Source organism: Tupaia chinensis, unplaced genomic scaffold, assembly GCF_000334495.1.
Source record: "Tupaia chinensis unplaced genomic scaffold, TupChi_1.0 Scaffold000217_1, whole genome shotgun sequence".
Lineage (NCBI taxonomy): Eukaryota > Metazoa > Chordata > Mammalia > Scandentia > Tupaiidae > Tupaia > Tupaia belangeri.
The window spans coordinates 7,996,823-8,004,898 of record NW_006159692.1 but is presented as its reverse complement, the minus strand read 5'-3'; the positions used below and the strand labels follow the sequence as shown (position 1 = coordinate 8,004,898).

General features: G+C 45.3%; 1 long non-coding RNA gene across 1 annotated transcript; it reads right to left on the bottom strand.

The window, feature by feature from the left end:
• Nucleotides 1–2,695: 2,695 nt before the first annotated feature.
• Nucleotides 2,696–7,199, bottom strand: LOC102478123 (uncharacterized). The gene is made up of 5 exons (XR_334450.2): nucleotides 7,122–7,199; nucleotides 6,491–6,576; nucleotides 4,108–4,196; nucleotides 2,872–3,084; nucleotides 2,696–2,784 (listed from the first exon to the last, which is right to left on the bottom strand). It is a non-coding gene; the product is annotated as an uncharacterized LOC102478123 (long non-coding RNA).
• Nucleotides 7,200–8,076: the final 877 nt, after the last annotated feature.

Below are 8,076 nucleotides of genomic sequence, written 5' to 3'. Positions count from 1 at the left end.
AGAGTCTGGGTCAGCAGTTCGGGTGGGACTGAGAACACACCCTTCCAAGTTCTCTAGGGATGCCAGTGCCACTGGTCCAGGGCCGCACTTTGGCTCTGTGCCTGTGACAAGCATGTGCCTGTCTTCCCCAGGGAAAGAAATGAGATGACGCCTGGACCTGGAGGGGACAGAGGGGAGCTCTGGCCTCTGAGAAGCCGGAATTAGGACTAAGGTCAGTGCAGGCGGGGAGCCCTACTCGCCACTCCTCCTGTGCAGATGCCCAGCGCGGCCAGGCTAGTCCAGGACTGTCTCAGCAGCCCTCCCTTAGCCTGGCTGTCCATCTATGACTCCACTGAACAGACCCAGCGCTTTCCCTCCCAGAACTTCCATCTCCCCATCCTTCCTCTACGCCCTGAATCTTACCTTCTCCTTGCTGGAGAAGATGTAGCCTCCCGCTAACTCCGGGAAAGCACCCGTACATCTACACTCAGACAGGTGCAAGGACATTCCTTACAATACTATTTGTAAAATCAAACAGCTGGAAGTATCCCTCTGTCTGTCAGTAGGGCCACTATTGAACAGGCTTTGATAAACACCTGCTTCAGAATATCACGCAGCAATTAAATTACGGGGCAGTTCCAAAGGAACGATGCAGATCATCTCCAACATGTTATGAGAGGAAAACTGCAAACTGCAGAGCAATAGGCACAGGATGATCTCATCAAGAAAGACATTAAAGAAAAAAAACAGCACAAAAAATATACATTTTTGATAGTCTTTTTTAAAGAAAAGGAGGAGATACAGATATTAAAACCATTGACTGTTTCTGGACAGAAAACCATGATGGTGATTTGGCCAAGGAGAACTTCTATTTCATCTATATTGTCTGGATTTAAAAAAAGGGACCAGCAGTTAGGGTAAGGGCTAGTTCGTTGGACTCCCACGTAGTCAACCGTGGATCGCATCCCGGACCCAGTGGCTTAAACTCACTCCAGGCGCATTGTGTGCGTGCCCAAGATCCCGAGAAGAGAATGGAGAAGAAGGGATTGCAGCGTGGCCATCCCCCCTGGGGGGTGATTTCTCGCTTTCTGTCTCTCTGTCTCTCTCTGTCTGGCAAGCGAACATGCCAAAATAAAAAGTATGGCAAAAATAGGAAGCTGAGTTGGGCGACATGAACTCCTGCAATATCCTGCCCTGAGCCCAACATCATCCTTATTTCCTTTCCTTTCATCTCAAAAAAAGCATCCCTTTTTTCTAAGGTTTATTATTATTCCAAGAACCAATTGATCCCTGAAACGTACCCCAGCGTCTGTCTCCTTCACATCTTTGCTCTCCAGCTGTTCTCCCCAGCGGCTGGCACCCCTCCAGGCTGTTTTCAGAGCCCTGTGCAGCTCTCAGCCCACTGCCCATCTGAGCTGGGGACCTTCCCTTCTCACTGCCCCTCCATATCACAGATACCGGCCTTTCGCTTCCTCCAAAAAGTTTCTCTTGACATTTTCACGGGAATTACATAAAAATTAGAAACTGACTTGGGAGTTGTCATTGCTGCTGTATTTGGAGAGCTTTGATGATTCTGCACGTGTCCGACCCTCGTTTACAACTCTGAAGAAATGTTTCAATCACTTAGATCAGGTGCCTACCTCATCAGACCTATCACTAGAGACTGGCACTCTTTTAATATGACAAATGACATCTCCATTTGCACTGTATTCCCTAATTAATTACTGCTGCCTTTTGGAAAGGCTATCCTTTTAAATAATGGGGGTCACCTTATAGAACTCTTTTATTCTCAGAGATTTGATCATCTTGAGTTTAGTTCTATGGCATTTGAGTGATTTTCTCCAAGATTATTTTTTATTTATGATTCATTTCTTATTTAACTGACTTCCAAAGTTAAGTCATAATGGTGGTACGTATCTTTCCTAATTTTTGTTTCAAACTGTGCGATGATTTGCTTATAAAAGCATACTTTTACTAGAGTTTATGGCCAAAATAATGCTTTTTTTAAAAAATCTTTCTGGCATTTTTTTAGAGCGAAAAAAAGGATGCTGATTGTCATCAAATTATTTAGGCATCTTTTGGCTTTACTTATGGTCTATTGTTACCTTCCTTCATATTTACCTTTTGCTATTAGGATATATAGTACTTAGTTCTAGTGAATGATAGATTTTATGTGCTATAGGATTCAACTTGCTAATAAAATTTTGTTAAGATTGTTTGCATCTATAGTAGACATTCAAAAATCATGACTTATGTCTAGAGACTATCATAAAATTCCCAGATGTCCTGTACCAAACACACTAAAAAGACACATGCTTAACCACCTTTTTTTTTTTTTTTCAGTAATGTTAACAGCACTTTTTAGCTTTCGGGCTTTGTTTTTAAGATTTTTGCCAGAGTGCACAAGAACTCACCAGAGAGAGACAGAGAGGGAAAGTCAAAAAGCAGCCCATGTGGGGAATGGTCATGCTGCAATCCCTTCTACTCCATGTCTCCCTCCTGTCAGGACTTTGGGCACACACACACACACACACACACACACACACACACTGCCTTGTGTGTTCCTCAAGCTGATGTGGTCAGCCATGTGGGATCCAGCCACTTTAACCACCAGGCCACAGGCTGACCCACATGTCTTAGCTTTCTTAGGAATCGCATTTGAATCTGGTAGCATTTGTTTCTTGGGAGTACATCTTCGTAAACAGACTTGGTCACAATCCTTACTTAAATACCCCTGAAAGCCGGCTCTGAGAATGTGTCTGAGGCGTGAGTCCAAGAAGCAGGAGGTGGAGCAAGGCAAGGAGACTGAGGAACAGAAAAGCCAGTGAACAGTAAATTAGCAGACAACGTGGTCTCAATCCCAGGACCACCTAAGAAACACGGAGTGCATACCTCATATGACCCTTCGGGAGATGGTCCTTTGGAGAGATGAGTGTTGATGCTGACATCTGGGTGCCCGCAGCTCGAAGGCTGCCCGTTCTTCCAGTCTGCACTGTCTGGAAGCCAAGGGGTGGTCCAGGGCCCAGCAGCAGAGGAAGTCACAGGCAAGCCGTGTTGTCAGGCGGGAGGTGACATCACGAGTGGGAGCCATCCCCACAGCTGCAGCTGAGCACAGGAGCATGGCTTGGTTTCCAAGCGCCTGTGACAACCAGCCTTCCTAAAGAGCCTTTCTAAAAGTCTAATTTCCCACTTTATGGGAGACACTTGCGACTGTAAAGTACTCATAAAATTTCCCTACTAGCGTCTGCCAAAAGATCTACAGACTGTGTGGTGAAGTTGTTCTGACGGATGGAAAACTTAACAGGGAAAGTAACTGACTCCTTGGAGTGATTTTATCCCGACTCCCTGCTGGTCCACATGCGACTACAGGCATCTTTCAAAGCCCCTTTTCTCCCTTTTCCCTAGGTGGGGTTTATCTTTACCTCGATACATGTATGGAACAAACTGTGCTGACAATGCCCATCCTGACAATGCCAGCCCAGTGCTGAGCCTGCCCTGAGACACACCCACCCCTCAGTTCACCTCTGACCCACCCCATCCTCTTGAGTGGATTGAGGAATGGAAAAATATCAGACAAGAGAATGAGATGTTTGTAACTTGCATTACTTGGCAATGAAAGAAGTTGCAAATTTTATGAGACTTAGGAGCCACGTGGCATGTCCCCAGAGCAGTAGGGATACATCCTCCTGCCCTGAAAGCCCCTCATAGTTTTAGAAATCTCCAAAATCTACCCAAGCATCACCTCTGGGTTTCACTCAATCCTGCTTTGGGCACCCACATGTGATGGTCACATAATCACATAAGGTGACAGGTGTGGCTTTTGCAGATGAGGCAGAGCAGAATGTGCAGACTCTAACTTGTCAGTCTCTGGGGCCTGTTGGCCTAGAGAAATTCCTGACATGCAATGAGCATCAGGTGAGTCCCTGGAGAACCAGCAAATTAGCCTGGGGAGCTGCCACTGTGGCTCAGTCCCTCACCTCTGGTCTTGGTTTAAATATCAACATCTCAGGGAGGCCTTTGGTGACACCCTTCCTAAAGTAGCAAATCGTGCTGTAAACCCTCCCTTCCTGCTTTCTCTGATTTTTTTTTCTCTCCATAACACTTCTCATCATCTCATATTTCACTCACCTGCAGTCTGTCTGTCCTTCTAAAATGTAGCTCCATGGAGGCAGAGTTTTTGCTAAGTATCGCAGAAGTCCAAATATCTGAATCAGGGCCTAGAACATAGAGTTCCTCAGTCATTTATGTAGTAGAGAGTGAATAAATACAAGAATAGAAGAGTCGTCATCATGGCCCAGCGGTGGTGGTGCGGGCAGTTGGGTGCCGCTGTGCCACAGCCATATGGGAGGTCCCTAGGTTTGGATCCAGGGTCGGCCTGAGTAGCCACGGGCACACGTGTATCCTGGCTGATGAAAGACTGAGGGGAGTGGTGTGGAGTGGCAAAGCCCTGTCTGCAGTGCATTCCGGTATCTCTGTCTTTCTTATAAAGAAAGAAATTTTAAAAAATTTATTACTTGTGTCCTAGAAAGAGGTTACATTTTTCTCAGCTGATGCTTTGAGACATAGATTTTTAAAATACCAGCACATGTCTACAAGGCAAAACTAGCAAGTTAGGTATAAGTTTGAGGAAATGTAAGGGCAAATAAATCATTAGAGAATGTTGGACTATTTTCTGATTCCGGATAAAGGTTAGAAAAGAGGGAATAAGAAATACCCCAAAGCCATGTGGCCCTGGTGACCAGATTTCAGGGAAACCAGCTCCTCCAGTGGGTATTTAGATCCTCACCACAGGAAACTGTCTGAGAAATAAGAGGCGTCCTTCTTCCCCAAGCACACAGCAAAGTGGGATGTGAACTGACACCGTGCAACCCGACCACAGGGTGCTCAGTCTGAGGAGCCAGCTCGAGGAGACTGGCTGGGCTGCCTGGAGTAGGTGGGACTCTGGGCAAAGATATTTTTGCAAGGTCCTTGTCTATATAAACAAAGGTATTCAAAGATTCCTAGGACTTTTCAACATTTTCTACCACTCTTTTTCAGAAAATGTCACACTGGAGTCTGATTGACAGCCTGCTACACAGAAGCCGTCCTGTTGATGGGAACAGAAGAGCTGAACCCAGCTGAACCCAGGTATGCTCCAGACACCTACCCACTGTCGGGCTCTGACAGAGTCTTTGCTTGACTGAACTTTAGTCAGACACCTGAATCTCCTTCCAGTTCCATTTGTGCTCTTCTTTTTCAAATATAAGATAGCTTTAGCAAGAGCCCCACAAAGTCAGTTTGGTAAGCCCTCCACCCAAGAACTGATCACCATTGATATCTAATTAGATTCCTCATCCCCCATCAATTCTCAGGTGGTATCTGATCTTCCTGGACCATCTCCAGCAAGAATCTGGTTTGGTCAGTTTAACGAGGATCTCTCTGACCTCTAATGCTTCTTCTTAGTTATTTTTCATTCACCAAACTTTACTCTGTTCCTGAGCTAGAACTCCCTGCCTGCCCTTGCTGCAGAGCTGAGCCCAATCTCTCCCCCTGACTGCAAAGTCCTATGGCAATGGTCCTGAGTAAAGTCTCCTCAACTGCGCATTAAGCCTCATGAGTCGCTCTCTCTTACAGTTCCTCTAGTTACACCGTGGAGGAAAGCACTGCCACCCAAACCGAATGAGCAAATTGATAATCACTGAATGGTGTTTACTTCAAAATTCAATTTGCTAAACAGGATAAATACAGGAATGATGTGTATTTATACTCAAAACCACAGGATGCCTGTGGGTCTCTAACGGGCACTGACAAACAAATAGGCAGACATGTGTTATCCATTTTGAGGGGTGGGTCATTCCTTCACTTAAAAATTGTGTTTCATGGGGCCAATAGATGGCATGGTGGTTAAGGAGTTAGATCCCAGATGACTGAATCCGTGACTCAAGTCCCTGATCTAGCACCCTGAAAATCATGCTGGGCATATGTGTGTGTGTGTGCCGAAAATCCCAAGAGGGAAATGGGGGAGAAGCAATAGTAATGTGGCCGTCCCCCTTGGGATGTGATTTTTCTCACTTTCCCTCTTTCTGTCTCTCCCTGGTGAGTACACACATATACACCCTATGGCAAAAATACAAAATGAAACAAAAGCAATAGTGCTTCAATCTTCTTTAAACTTTTAAAAAGAAAGTTCTAGAATTGGGGATCAGAAAATGGCATAATGGTTATGTCACTGGACTCCATGTGGTCAACCAAGGTTCAAGGCCCAGTCCTGGTGGCTTAAAACTCACACAGGGCACAGGTGCCTGAACGCCCAAAATCCTGAGAGGAGAATGGAGGAAAAGGGATTGTGGTGTGGTCATTCTCCCTGGAGAGGGGGGGTAATTTCTTGCTTTCTGTCTCTCTCAGTCTCTCTAGAGAGCACATGTGCCCTACAGAAAAACAAAACAAAAAAAACTCTGAAAGAAAAGAGTTCTAGAATTTAGTCAAACCTCACATTTTCATAATAATCTTTCCATTTCTAAGAATGACTAACCTTTGCAAAATTTGCTGCATTCTTCTTTTGTTTATTAAAGCATCCTGTTTCACATTAATTATCTCTTTTTGCTATCTTGGAAGGAACTAGGGCAGAGATTTATATTATTATTAAGTGAAATGGTACCTCTTTTTTTACAGGGAAAAGAATCTAAATCTCAGAGAGGTTACGTGGCTTGCCTGAGGTCACCTAGAACACACCCTCTTTCTGTTGCCTCTAAGTGATCTCAGGAATAGCACCAACCCCAGACCCCAGCATGTGAGCTTAGCTCTGTTTCTACCTCTCAAACCATCCTGGACTTCTTTTTGGGTTTCTGTGCTCCTGAACTACATCATCTTGCATTTCTGTCCTTGCTCATAGGTATATAGTTGATTCTGAAACTAGATCAGGGCTCATTAACTATACAGACCAGAAAAAGGGTCTGCAGAAAAAGTGAGCTTATCATTCTGTCTCTCTATAAAGCCACCACCTAAGGGTGTGGAGCATAGGTGCTGCCGACCTCCCGCCCTAGGAGAATGAATCAATAGTGTTTGCTCCATAGTCTCTTAAGTCATTGGAGGGAAGCCCAAGACTGCCCTGAGGCTGTCTTTCTGTAGCACAGATGTGGGGGGATACTGCATGGTGTCAGTACCCTACAAAGCAGTAACAGATCCCTGCTCAGGCTTGCCAAGTTGAAGCAGACATCCTTCTCTCTCCAAGAACCCAAGCCAGGCACTTGGTGTTTCTAGAAATTTCCATAGTGATCATAAATTCTGCAGTTACCGTGGATACTGTGTCAGGTCATCCCATAAGTGGCTACTGGGATACAAATTCCCCCCATTATGTACCCAGTAACTGAACAGACTTTTCATTTCTTATTCTTGCAGACACACATTTATTCACCTGCTGCGCCTTGACTGTGGTCACACTGTGAGTTACCAGGACTGAGGGGAGTAGCTTGAGTTAGGAGCTCATAGCTGATGTAACCCCCTAACTAATACATTGCAAAGTGCCCTGGTCTAAAATTAACACAGCTTTGCTATTTGTGTACCAAAGAGATAAAAATTCGTTTCTTCAGGATGTCAGAGACAGTATGACAGGAAGTTGTATAAGATTAATTGGGCACTTAAAAAAAAAAAAAGAAAAGAAAGAAAGAAAGAAAACTGTTAAGGGACCAGCAGTTAGCATAATGGCTATATCTCTGGTCTCCCACATAGTTGATCGCTGTTCAGGTCCCGGACCCAGTGGCTTAAATTCACGCTGGGTACATGTGCGTGCGTGCCCAAGATCCTGAGAGGAGAATGGAGGAGAAGGGATTGCGGGGTGGCCTTCCCCCCGGGAGGCAATTTCTCTCTTTCTATCTCTCTGTCTCTCTCTGTCTTTCTGGCAAGCACACATGCCTTATAGCAAAAACCTCTAAGAAAAAAAAGATTAATTAGGCACTAATTAATAATGAAAAGGAGGGATTACCTGGGCAGAGGAAAGGCAGCGGGACGTCAGCAACGAACCCACAGACCCATGGCCTGAGAGCACGCTGTGAGGGCTGAGCCTGCTGCGAACACGGAGGCCAAGAGCTGCTGCCAGGGGAGTTGGCAGGGCAGATGGAG